Raw genomic sequence first — 13673 nt, 5'->3', positions numbered from 1 at the left:
TCCAGTAGTGCTGAGCATTCTAGACATTGGTACACATGAAAAACTTTTTACTATTTATCTATGTATATAATTATTATAGTTATTAATATGTTAATATATGCATTCAAAAATAGTCCCTAAATGTTAGTCCCTATAGTGAACACTGGAAATGTAAATAGTAGTATGACTAGAAACCTGTTAATGAGGACCTGGAAAACAGAGAACCATTAATCTTAAAGACACTCACATTCCCTAACATAATATACCTATTTCAAATCTTACATATTAAGGTGAGAATTTGAGGGTATTGCTATTTATAGAACTACTAAAATTAAATAAAATATATAAAGAATTGTATAGAAAGAATAACAATTAAAAGACAAAGAAAATTTAAGAATACCCCAAAAGTAGTTACAGAATTGAAATTTGTGACTAGTACTTGACTATTTTAAAGAATTTGTTGTTCTGTCTTTGGGAGACTATACTCTGCCTGCATTATAATCTTCATATAAATTTTATTGACTTCAGTACACTTTTCTGACAGAGCTTCCTAGGTCTGGATATTTTTCTTGGCCTTTGCACATGAAATACATCAACAAATTGCCCCCATCATGGCTAAGTGTTGCTCCTTAATCATATTAAGCGATGGAAAGCATATCTGAATGTCATTTGCAGTGTCGTGAACATAACATGCTCCTTTAAGAGGTCAAAGAACATTTAATTTTTAAAATAAATTAATCTTTTAAATGTTCATCATTAATAGAGCTAAAACCATCATAACTAATATAACCACACAAATTGAGATGAGCTAAAAAGGAAAAGAACTTTGACTTAGGTCTGATGTTTCGAGATTAGTATTTCATATTTGTTTTCTGAATTAATGATGGGGCAATTCAATTAACCTTTTGCACATGATGTGTGTTGGTATAAGCGATTTATTATTGCCATCTTTTTCACTTTCAGGATCAAATCCAATGATGATGTTACTTCACAATGGAGAAGAAATTCAAACATGCTAGGTAGATGATTCATTTCCTTATTGTTAATACATAAAAATGTTTTCACAGGAATGCATGTGGGTACAATCTTTGTTAGGTACATCATCGCACAGGGGCACAATTTCAATTTATGTATTGGAATACTTTTTTAGATTATTACAATGTTACTGCACTTTCATTTTTAGTTAATACATAAAAATATAAAAATTGCACATATTGAATTGGGTACTGTTTTAGTCATCTTTGCATTGCTGTGACCAAAAAACCTAATGAGAACAACTTGGAAGAGGAAAACATTTATTTTGACTCGTGGTTTCAGAGGTTCAGCCCATGATCTGCTGTCTCTTTATTTCTGTGCAAGGCAGAACATCATGGTGGAAGGGTGTGACGAGCAGGCAATTCAGGACTTGGCAACCAGGAAGCAAGAACCACTTGCAGGAACAAAATATAAAACCCAAAGGCAAGCTCCCAGAAACCTACTTCCTCCAGCCACCCCCTAACAGCCTAGTTACCATCCAGTTAACCCATATCAGTGACTTAATCCACTGATTAGGTTACAGTTATCATGGCATAATAACGCCACCACCCCTGAGCATATTTATGTTGTCTCATACAATGAGACACCTCATATCTATCTTTTAACAGTACTATACGATGTTTCAATGCACATTAATAAAGTTTAAATGTGGTTAAGTTTATTTGTCTCTTCAAACATTTGACTTTTCCTTATGAGAAAAACTTTAAAAATATTTATTCTAGTTTTTGAAATGTACATTATTGTTATCTAGAGTCACCCTGTTATGCAATAACGCACCAAAATTTCTTACTACTAATTAGAGCTTAATATACATTAATTAACTTTTCATTATCCCCCCGTGTATGGAATACATATTTTAAATACCACAAGGTATTTGATATGCATATTTTAAATATTATAAATTTTCCTTAAAAATGTGATATTACTACTCTTGAGTTTCACTTTAAATTAATTTGTAATTATGAAATAACCATATAGTTGGAGAATCACAGCCTGTATAAGATATTTTTGTGTTTGTATTTGTGTGTGAGTGTGTGTGTGTGTGTGTGTGTGTGTGTGTGTGTTTTGAGGGGAATCATGAACTCTAGCAGACTCTGCAAACTAAATGCTCTCTACAAGCATCTTGATGATCTAGAAAATTGTCACTTTTGCCATCTTGTTAGTATGTTTGTTTTGACATCACTCTCATTTCAAATCTGAATTTGAAACTTTCCCTAAAACCTAAAACTGGGGTTCTGGAAAGAGTTAACATATTAATGCTCATATTGTGATGCTTAGAAATTTCCGGTGGGCTCTGAATACCACTTTAGAGAAGCACTTTTTTTTTCTTTTTTAGCAGCTTTATTGACATATAATTGACATGCCAGACAATTCATCCATTTAAAATGTAAGATGCAATGACTTTAATATTCAGAGTTATGCAACTATCACCACACTCAATTTAAAATATGTTATTGGATATTTCAAGTCAACAATGTAGTACTACTAATGATAGTCACTATGTTGTACATTAGATCCCCAGAAATCATTCATCATATAACTGAAAATTTGTACCCTTTGACAACCATCTCCTTATTTCTCACAATTCCTAGTCCCTGGCAACCACCATTATTTGCTGAGAGAGCCTTAATGTTCTCACCCTCACCAACCCTCTTCCTGCAAAGTCCAAAAACTCAGGAAACTATGTGAGGTGAGGGATGTTCAACGAAGCTGATTTTGGTGATGTATCATAACAATAATAACAACAAAACAGACAGACATTTTCATTGTCCCCGAACAAACCCAATGCTACATAGCTGGCCCACCCATCCCACGCCCAGGAGCCCTAGAAAATCACCATCAACTTTCTCTCCTTGCTAATTTTCCTTTCCTGGACCTTGTATAAATGGAATCATGGAATATGTGGTTTCTTATGTCTGGCTTCTTTCACTTAGCATGATATTGTCAAGGTTCATCCATGTTGCAGGATTTATCAGTACTTCTTTTTTTTTAAATTATGATTTTATTTTTTAATACCAGTTTTAGATTCATAGCAAAAATTGAAAAAAAAGATACATCAATTTGCCATCTGCTCTTCTTCATTTATTTTTATTGTCAAATAATATTTTATATGTGAAGAAACTGAAGCTCAGAGACCTAATGTGATTGGTGAATTAACTTATGGAGCTATATGGCCAATCTCTCTATATCTCTCTGGCTTACGTGACAGAGATTTTATTTCTCTCTTTCTCTCTCTTTTGCTTATGTGACAGAGATTTTATTGCATTGCAGTTCTATAATCAGAAACTCAAAATTGAAATATTTACGGATTTGGTTTCTTCTGTGATCTCTGAAGGATCTGACCCTTGGCTTGTAAATAGCTGTATTTTTCTCTCTTCACATAGTTTTCCTTCTATGATTGTCTCTGTGCACCAATTTTTTATTTCAAAAGGATGCATATTGTTAGTTTAGTGTCCATGCTAATAACTTCCTACTGAATTATTTCAAAAAGAACTTATCTCCAAATCAAGATTTTTCAGGTACTGAGTGTTGTAACATTTATATGTGAATGCATCAGTAGGGTATAATTCAGCAACTGGTGTGCGGTGTTTATGTTTTTGAATCTTGTTTTACTTTATTTATTTGTTTTTTTAATTTTCATATGTCTTTTTTTAGTTATACTTGACAGTGGAACCTATTCTGATTTATTTATACAAGCATGGAATATATCTTTTTCTAATTAGAATCCCAGTCTGGTGAATATATACTATGGTGAGATTTACTGTGGTATATTCATATATGAATGCAGGAAAGTTATGTCCAATTCATTCTACTATCATTCTTATTCCTATTCCCCCTCCCTTCCCTTCATTCCTCTTTGTCTAATCCACTAAACTTCTATTCTTCCCCTCCCCCTTTGTTAGGTATTAGCATCCCCATATCAGAGAGAAAAACCTTTGTTCACTTGGCATGAGAGTCTCCAGATCCATCCATTTACTTTTGAATATCTTAAAACCGTTCTTAAACTGTCATAACACAGCATTGCTTAAAAAGATCCCAAGAGCAATGTTTAAAACAAAGCCTAGTGTATATTATATATAGAATAAATGTTATTTTTCTGTGTTGCCAAATATCACTTAATTAAAGTCCCATTTATTATTCTAGAGAAAACTAAAAAGAAAAAAGATTAAGGACATAGTAATCAAAGGAAATATTTATCTTGTTAGCCTCTGTCATTTTAGGGAAAGCCTGACTAACCTCTTACCTTCCCAAATCACTATACAATACAGATTACATCTCCCCCACTTTTGAGAGTTTTTAGGAGTAATAAGTGCAGTTTTTTCTTAGGCTTCAGAGTTAAATTCAAGACTTTATTTACTAATTTCTTATTGGTGTTGTTAGTATTTCAAGCGTTGGTATAGATACTGAAGATATGTAAATTTTCCAGTAATCCTCAAATTATATCACCCATTTCTTCTATGTCTATATTTAGGATATCTAATTTAACTAACCATCCTTGCAAACATATTTACCTGATGGAGTAACCACCTTGAGAGTTATTTTTTTTTTTTTCACATAAGGGAGTTTATTAAGCAAACAAAGTTTCTCCCTGCAGGGTAAGAGAGAAAATGAGAGGAAAAGAGAAAGGGCACGTACTAGAGAGTGGAAAAGTGAGGAGGAGAGAGAAAGAAAGTGAGTAGGAGAGGGAAAGCAAGTGAAAAGATCGAGAGTTCTTTTTAAAAAATATCTTATTTTTTATTGACAAGTGATTATTGTACTTATTGAGTACACTATCATAATTCAATACATGTAAATAATGTATACAATCAAATTAACATTATTATTTCTATCTCCTTAAACATTTAACATTTCCTTGTGTTGTTAACCTTCAAAATTCTATATAGTTATTTATAAGACATAATAAATTATTGCAAACCACACTCACTTTACAATGCTGTAGTTGTAGAAAATAAAACTTATCCCTCCTATCTAGCTGTATGTTAGTAATTGCAGTTATCTAATTGTTATCCAATTGCTCTCTATCTCACCTCTCTATACTTCCTCACCTCAAGTAGCCAATATTCCATTCACTACTTCTGTGAAATCATGTTTTTCTTTTTTTTTTTTTTTGGCTTTTACATAAGTGAGAAAATATGGTATTTGTCTATCAGTGTTTGGATTATTTCACTTAAAATATTGTCCTAGTTCCAGGCATTTTGCCACAAATGACAGGATTTCATTTTTTTTCCATGGGAGAATTATATTCTATTATCTATCTACTGCATTTTCTTTATTCATTCATCAATGGACACCTCAGTGGATTTCAATGAAATTTTTTACAGAAATAGAAAAAATATAATATTAATATCCATATAGAACCACAAAAGATCCCAGACAATAAAAAAAAAACCAGGTATTAGAAGAACAAAGCTGTAGGCATCATAATACCTGACCTTGAAACATACTTCAAAGTTATAATAACCAAAACAGTATTGTATTTCCATAAAAACTGACATAGGGGAATGACACATAATAGAAAACTCAGAAATAAATTCACATGTCTATAGCCAATTGTTCTTCAACTGTGACCTCAAAGACATACATACATTGAAGAGAGTCTTTTCAATAAACAGAGTTCTTTTTATGTGCACAGCTTGATAATTTTAAGCAGAAGAAAGCTTCAGTTAATAAATTATTGAAATTTTAAATTGATGAAATAAAAATTTGCCAAGTGTTATTAAGAAATATTTTATCTGGTAGTTCCATTAAGAAAAATCATCATTAAAGTATCTTCAATATCTTTGAAAGTATAGATATTTAAGTTTACATTTGATCATTGAACTTTGGCAAGAGTAGTCTTGTTACATTCCAATGGATGATTCATTTTTCATTTTCTCTTGACATGATATCAAATTCCATTCAATTTTGTTCTCAATTCTTTAACTTTCCTTTCCTGGCTGATGTGGATTAGCATAGTAGTCTGCTAGAACAAATAGGAAGTTTTTTTAGAATATTAATAATGATCACACTCTTAAATGTTGTTTAACCCTGAACTGTTAAATAACCTTAAGCAATTTTGTCCTTAGTTTATTTTTATTTAATGAATATTTTCTATGAAAAAATATTACCCTGTATAACAGTATAAAAATTCCCTTACATAGAGGAAATAGAATGTTCTAAATTTTAGGGACACATTCAAACAGACTGAAACTTTTTTCTTATATTGCCTATAAGAAGTCAGGATAAATTTATTTCAAATATATCTATTTGCTCCAAAGTCCACATGCCCACACACTAGGAGCCCAAAATAATATGTAGTTTTTCACTCTTTAGTGAGTAACAATTTAACTTTAATATTCTATTGCAAATAATTTCATGGTGTGTTCTATTTCTTAAAGTAATCAAATAGCAACTGAAAAATTTTACTTGCAATGTTTTCAGCCCTAAATTCACAAACTAAAAACACAGAAAACAGACTTAGAAATTCCCACAGAAAAACACAAATGCGTAATTAATTATCTTCAGTGTTCTGAAATTTGAATCTGAAAATCTCCAATAAAAACCTAGGATTCGGGTGATTTTAGAAAAAAATTATAAAGCAAAGTGTTGACCAGAGACAAAGTCTACTTAAACTGTGATTATTAAGGCAGAAAGTAATAATCTCACCTGTTATATAATTTCCTAACAGTTGCTTAATGCCATTTTAATTCAATGACTTTTCTGTATGATACAGTGATAACAGTGTTTACCTCATGGAATTTTAAAATTATGTGAGAAAAAAAACAGCCAGTAAACAAACTGTAACTATAATTATATGTAAAATGAACTCAAAACAAATGAAATGTTAAATGATCCCCATAGGGAAAGTGTATAAAAAATATCAATTAAAACTTTTAGAAAACAAATATACAATGTCAGATTTTAAACGGAGGCTTAAAAAGGAAGATAAATGTCTACTAAAAGGTTTATGCATTTGAATATAGGTAAAAATAATTATATTTAAAGAATAGAAGGAAAAATAATTGATAATATAAACAGAGCTTCAAGTACCTGTGGGATGATAAATAAATATATATATAAACTATTATAAAGGTAATTACAGACCAGAGAGAGAGAATAAGGAAGAGAAGTATCTAGAAAAATATATTAAAAATTCTAAACTAGATAAAATACATAAAATTACATGTTTAATTCTTTCTGATAAATACAAAGATAATCATATGGAAACATGTTACAGACTTATTGCTTAGACTAAAGAGAAAGGAAAATCTTGAATGCTCCCAAAGGTAATTGGACCATTACATATAGAAAATATCATTTGAATACTACAGAATACTTAGCAGTTATTAGAAGCTTATTGAAGTAAAAAAATTATGTTAATTTCAAATTATTGAGTAAAGTTTTTAAAAAAATGTTAATTTCAGATTCTGTATTGAGTGAAATTAACTTAAATAAATATAAATAAATTCCACATTAATGAAAGCTAGGAGAATTCTTTACCAGTTTTTCTATACTCCAAGAAATACTAAAGAAAAGGGTTGCTATCCTCAGGACATGTACAGAAATCTAATGGTTTAATTACAAAAACATGAACAACCCAATAGAAGTGGGCACAAACTTGTATGTATTTCATGAACATAAACACTCAAATTAAAAATTAGCACATGAAAAATGTTACACATTTTTAGTAATCAGGGAATGCACATTGAAGCAACTATAATTTGTTTATACCACAAATTTGGAAACTATTCTGTAAGTTTCTCATAAATATAGGTGTAAATCTACTATATGGCCCCCAAATTCTACTTCTCTTTATTTATACAAGAGTTATAAAAATTTATGATTATAAAAATTTTGCATAAGAACTATCACAGTTTCTCTCCCCCTGCCCCATGCCTTTGGAATGGTGAGAACCTTCAAATACTTTCCATGTCCGTCCAAAGGAGAATGGATTAAAAATGATGCTATGTCTACGTAATGGAATTCTATTAAGCAATAAAAATTATGATTTGGTAAAATACACATAATATGAATCATCTAAGTTAAAATGTCTTAATATATTATTTCTGATCTAATTTGTATAAAATTATAGAATATAATAATCCATTAAAGAAAATACTAGAACAGTGTTGCCCCTGGAGAGATGAGAAAAGGCAATGATTGGAAAATGGAATAAGCTCTCTAGGGTAGGGGTAATCATAAGTATTTTGATTGTGGCTGGTTGTTTAAATGCAAGATTTTTTTTAATTTTTGAATTTTGGGGTGCTAAGGATCTAACTCAGGGGCTCTTTACACTGAGCCACTTCCCCAGCACCCCCATCTTTTTTTTTTTTTTTTTTTGGAAACAGGTTCTCACTAAATTCCTGAGGGTCTAAGTTACTGAGGCAGGCCTTGAACTTAGAACCCTCCTGTCTCAACCTCCCAAGTCCTGGGATTACAGGCATGTGCCACCACACCTGGAACATGCAAGAATTTTTGAAAATGTGGACAAAATACTGCTACATTTTATTGTATACAAATATCACATCAAAAGAAAAACTACAAAAAATTAGTTCTAGTTAAAATTATTCAGACAGAAACATTCGTGGATACATAACATTTTCAATTCTCATTTTTATTATCCAACTTTCCTATATTATTTTTCTAAGCGGTTAATTTTTCTTTGTAACCCACGTCCACTCTAGAGTTCAGTTTTATAAGTTTGCAGTGATGCAGTCTTTAATCTTCAACCTTTTCAGGATAAAGAACCATTGAAGCATGATGAAGACTAATTTTATTGCCCTAAAGATTCCCAGTGCTCTGTTATTTGTCTCTTCTTTCCCCTTATTATTTCTACTTGTTCCATTTCTAGAATACTACATAGTCGGAACATTCCATATGTAGTCATATCAGACTGGCTTTTTTCACTTGGTTAATTGCATTTATGTTTCCTCCATGTTTCTTCAGGGCCTTTCAGCACAGTTTGGGAGATATTTTTCCCCTAAATAATGTTCCCTTGTATGGGTATTCTTCAATGGGCTATCCATTAACTAATGTACCCCCAAAGTGTGTGGATTAAAGACTTGGTTTCTAATACAGTGATGTTCAAATATGGAGTTTTGGAAAGAGATTGGAATAGGAGGACTCTCACTTTATCAATGAGCTAACCCACTGATGGGTTCATAATTTAATGGACTATGGGAGCTGGTGGAATCTGTAGATTCCTTATTGGAGGAAATAGGTCACTGGGGGGAATACAATGAAAAGGAATATCTTGTCCCTGGTCCATTCCTCACTCTCTATCTCTCTGCTTCCTTGCTGCCATGAAGTGAGAAGCCTTTCTCCACCACACCTTTCCACCATGATGTTCTGCCTCACTGTAGACCTTAAAGCAATGGAGTCAGCTGACCATGGACTGAAACATCCAAAACTCTGAACCAAAAACTTTCCTCTTTTCTGTATATTTTCTCAAGTATTTTCCCACAATAGTAAAACACAAGGTTTCGCAGGTTAAAATGTCTTCTACTGTCCTTGTTTTTGTCTCATCTTTTTGATTAAATTTTCTTATAGATTTTTTTGGTATTCTTTTTAGACATACATGACTGCAAAGTGTATTTTGATATGTTATACATATGTGGAATATAACATTCTAATTAGGATCCTATTCTTCTGGTTGAACACAATGTGGAATTTTCACTGGTAGTATTTTCACTTATGAATATAGGAAAGTTATGTCTGATTCATTCTACTGTCTTTCACTTCATTCACCTTTGTCTAATCCAGTGAACTTCTTCCCCACCCCCATTCGTTGTATGTTAGCATCCACATCAGAGAGGACCTTTGACCATCGATTTTTGGGGATTGGCTTATTTTATTTAGCATGATAGTATCCAGATACTTCCATATACCAGCAAAAGTCATAAAATCATTATTTTTTTTATAGCTGAGTAACATTCCACTGTGTCTATATACACCACATTTTCTGTATTGATTCATCCAGTGAAAGGTCCTTAGTTTGGTTCCATAGCTTAGCTATTGTGAACTGAACTGCTACAAACATTGATGTGACTGCATCACTGTGTACACTGATTTTAAATACTTCGGGTTAGGTCTGAGGTTTTAATGTTTTTTTTAGCTCTAACCCCATTATTGCACCATACCCCTAATGATGTGATGGTATGTGTGGGGTCAGTGAAAGTGTTCTGTAATCGCACGATTAGGTCTTAGTCTTTTAGTGAGCCTGAGTTGAATATATTCTTTCCCTGAAATCAGTTAGGCTTTGAGAATTCCCAGTTTGTTGCTTCTGACAAAATACCTTTACTCAAACTATGCCTTGCTATGGAGAACAAAGAACTCTTGGTTTATTTCAAATGACTAACTTTGCCCTCTACCTGATAGATGCACAAGGGGATATTTCTCAGATTTTCTCTTTGAGAACCTGATAGAGCTCCTGGAAGTAAAATTAATGAAGCTTTGAGTTATACTCTGCCCCCAAAGACTAGAATCCCTCAGTCTGTCTAGCTAGTCCATACTGTTTCCAGTCTTCTGTCAATTATAAAGTTTTCTTGCCAGTATCACCTTCGTCTGTGGTCTTCAGCTCCTGGCAAGTTGTGATTCTTTGTACCTACCTCTCATTGTAATTTGCAGTGCAGAAGTTACTGTGTGGTCTCAGTTACCTAACCATCAGAGAATTTGTGATTGCCTATTTGTGTTACCTTTTTCTTGTCATGAGATTTCCAAGTTAGAAAACCCTAAGTATTATCTTAATATTTAACAATTCAAAAAAATTATACAATCCACAGAATCATTTACCAAAGTACTACTCTGATTAGTATATTGATATGATCTGCTTCAGTATGCTAGAACTTAAAAGGCAACTGGTCTGTGACATCTGGGACAACATAAAATACTTTTTTTCTTTATCTTGAACAATTGATTCTTTCACTACAATTCATCATCCATAGAGGACAAATTTGTGAATATTCTGTGCTCATTATCAAATAAATTAATGAACTATTTATCTTGATTTTTAATTTTAACATTAACATTTAGCATTAATAAAAATGTTGGAATGTCTTAACCATGTTTCTGAAAGACTTTGATTGAATTCTGGTTGGCTGTATAGACTTATTTAATAAAATATTGAAGTGAGAACCTATGGAACCCAGGAGGAGAATTGGAGAGGTTATAACAAACAATTGATTGACTGTTAATACTGTCATGATACAACTGATGGGTTTCTTGCACTCCACAATGTGTACTTTTGCAAATGCTCCACAGGTCTGATGCCTGTAGCAATAAGCAATTTAACCATCAGCTTGGAAACAACTTTTGAATTTAGTTGGAGGTTAATTCTCTACTCCATTGGCTCCCCAAAATGGACAAACAGTAATTGATTTTAATAGCACTCACAAAGTACCTTAACCTATTGAATAATGAAGTAGCACTCAAAGAGACATCCCCTGGAAAATTAAGTGGATATCAATCAGTTGTCATTAAGAGTTTATGCTTATATGCTTAATCTTCATCTACCTTTAATAGTGTGCTGCTCCAGGGAAACTATAAATTCTAAAATATCAAAATATTTTATATATTCTAGTGTATATTCACTTATCACTTAAACAAAATGCCCTGAATAGGTCCTGGAATTCTTAAAAATACTCAAAAACACATGTCATGATTAGGTGAATAAAATAACAAACTTACTATATCTGATCATCATTTATGTGGATGTACAGTATTGAATCCACTAAGTGCAGTGTGGTGGACAGAATAACCATCTCTGTCCCATTCCTGTAAGACAGTCACCTTTAATCTCCTGAAACTTACTTGACAGAAGGGATTTTGCAGGTGTGATTGGTTAGAAATCTTGAAATGGGAAAGTTATCTGGCATTATCGAAGCAAGCCCAATATGATCACAAGGGTCCTTGTTAAATGATAGAAAGAGGCAAACAGATTGAGTTTGAAAGAGAGTTGGGAATGAAGCACTTAGCTTTGAAAATGGAGGAAAGAACCATAATCTGAGGAAGGCAGGTGGTTTCCGAAAGTTGAAAAAGCAAGAGAGCTAATTTTCTTCTCGAGTCTACAGAAGGAACACAGCTCTGTCAACATCTTAGAGGGCCCTGGGTTCGATCCCCAGCACCAAAAAAAAAAAAAAAAAAAAAAAACATCTTAATATGAATCAGTGAGAACTCCAGAGCTATAAGACATATTTATGTTGCATTAAGTCATTAAGTTTGCGGTATTTTGTCAAAAGACTGCGAGAAGGCTCTGAGCAACAGTGGCAGCTTCAAGGCTAGACAGCTGTTTCCTGGGCAAGGTGCAGGTCCAGTGCCCATAGTCTTCAGTGACCTCTGCTCCAGCAAGACCTGCCCCTTGACCACCCCTGCCACCTCTTTGGAGAATTTTGAGAAGCTACACAAGATTTTCTGTTGCCTTTATGAAGACCAATGAGGGGCCCTAGAGCAAATGCTTTGGTTGGGCCAAGACAACAGAGAAGTAGTTTATCTAAGATTTTGATAAAAAGAGCCAAGAAGCAAATGAAGCACTGCAGAGATGAAGGAAGAGCTGCAGTATGCATGCCTATCTTTCTGTAATGCCAGGGTTTTTAATGTGTAAAACCAACAGAAGGACCTTGGCAATTTCTGTTAGGAAGTGAGCAGCACACCTTTGACAGCCACACCCTGGGACCAAGCAGATGTGAAGTATAGCACCTACACATCAGAGAATGAGCATATGAATTGGCTCCAGTCACAAATGACATTGATTCTGTAAGGCACTGAAAGTCTAAACTGGTTACCCAAAGTATTGAGCATTCTCATTGGATTGGCTCAGAGACTAACTACATTGGCTCAGAAATCATAGAAGAGCTGGGAGAGCAAGGAAACTGATTGGAACATACCAAAATGGACTAGGAAATACATGAGAAAACTTGAGCAAAAGTAGAAAGATTCTCTATCCAACGTCCAGAAAAGTAACAACCATTAAGCTGCCACTTTCCATCATCATCTTATTTGAACTAGCCATCCTGGGAGGCCTGGTTTATTACAAATTCTTTTGCAAGCATTGAAGATACTATAAGGAAGGGTTTGTAGACCAGAACCTTGATGCTGTGAACCACTATCGTTAGGGCATGCAATGAGCATGCTGCTGCTGTGGACTAGCTTTATAGCCAGACTGCAAGGAGGAAGGGAAGCCAGAAAGACCACATAAATGTGAAAGAACAGTAACAAGACCAGTATGATATACCAAGGTAATAAATGCTGTTGGTTACTTCTACCAATTTACATAGTACCATAACATAATAACACTTCATGAACCACATACACAAAAATACATTTACAGTAGTATTCATGGTTACAAGAATGCAGAGAAGAAATTTTACAATTGTAAAATTATGTAGATGTTCTCGTTAAGGTAATATTAATCCAGACAACCAATTAATATCTGTTCCCTGAAAGGTCCTCTGCAATGCCCATTGTGAAAGGTGCCAGTGCACAAGTTTTCCTACATTTGCACGTGTTCCTCATATTCTGGTTCATCTGGTGAACTGGGAGTAGAGAATTGTTCAAAGATAACTTGCCCTCCTTCCCTTGTCTGACCAAACTTGAAGCAATCACACCCATTGTCAGGATAGCCTTAGCCTTCACCCTTTCATCTACAGCGGCCAAGTGAGGATTAACTTCAACAAGAGCCAATG

At 33.4% G+C, this 13673-nt stretch overlaps 1 pseudogene; it reads left to right on the top strand.

The window, feature by feature from the left end:
• The window catches only part of LOC124991287 (vesicle transport through interaction with t-SNAREs homolog 1B-like), a 57842-nt pseudogene extending 44799 nt beyond the window's left edge, over nt 1–13043 (top strand).
• The last annotated feature ends 630 nt before the right edge of the window (nt 13044–13673 follow it).

The sequence above is a fragment of the Sciurus carolinensis genome, chromosome 8 (genome assembly GCF_902686445.1).
Source record: "Sciurus carolinensis chromosome 8, mSciCar1.2, whole genome shotgun sequence".
Lineage (NCBI taxonomy): Eukaryota > Metazoa > Chordata > Mammalia > Rodentia > Sciuridae > Sciurus > Sciurus carolinensis.
Note: the sequence above shows the minus strand (reverse complement) of the source record. Positions and strands in the feature narration are given on the sequence as shown.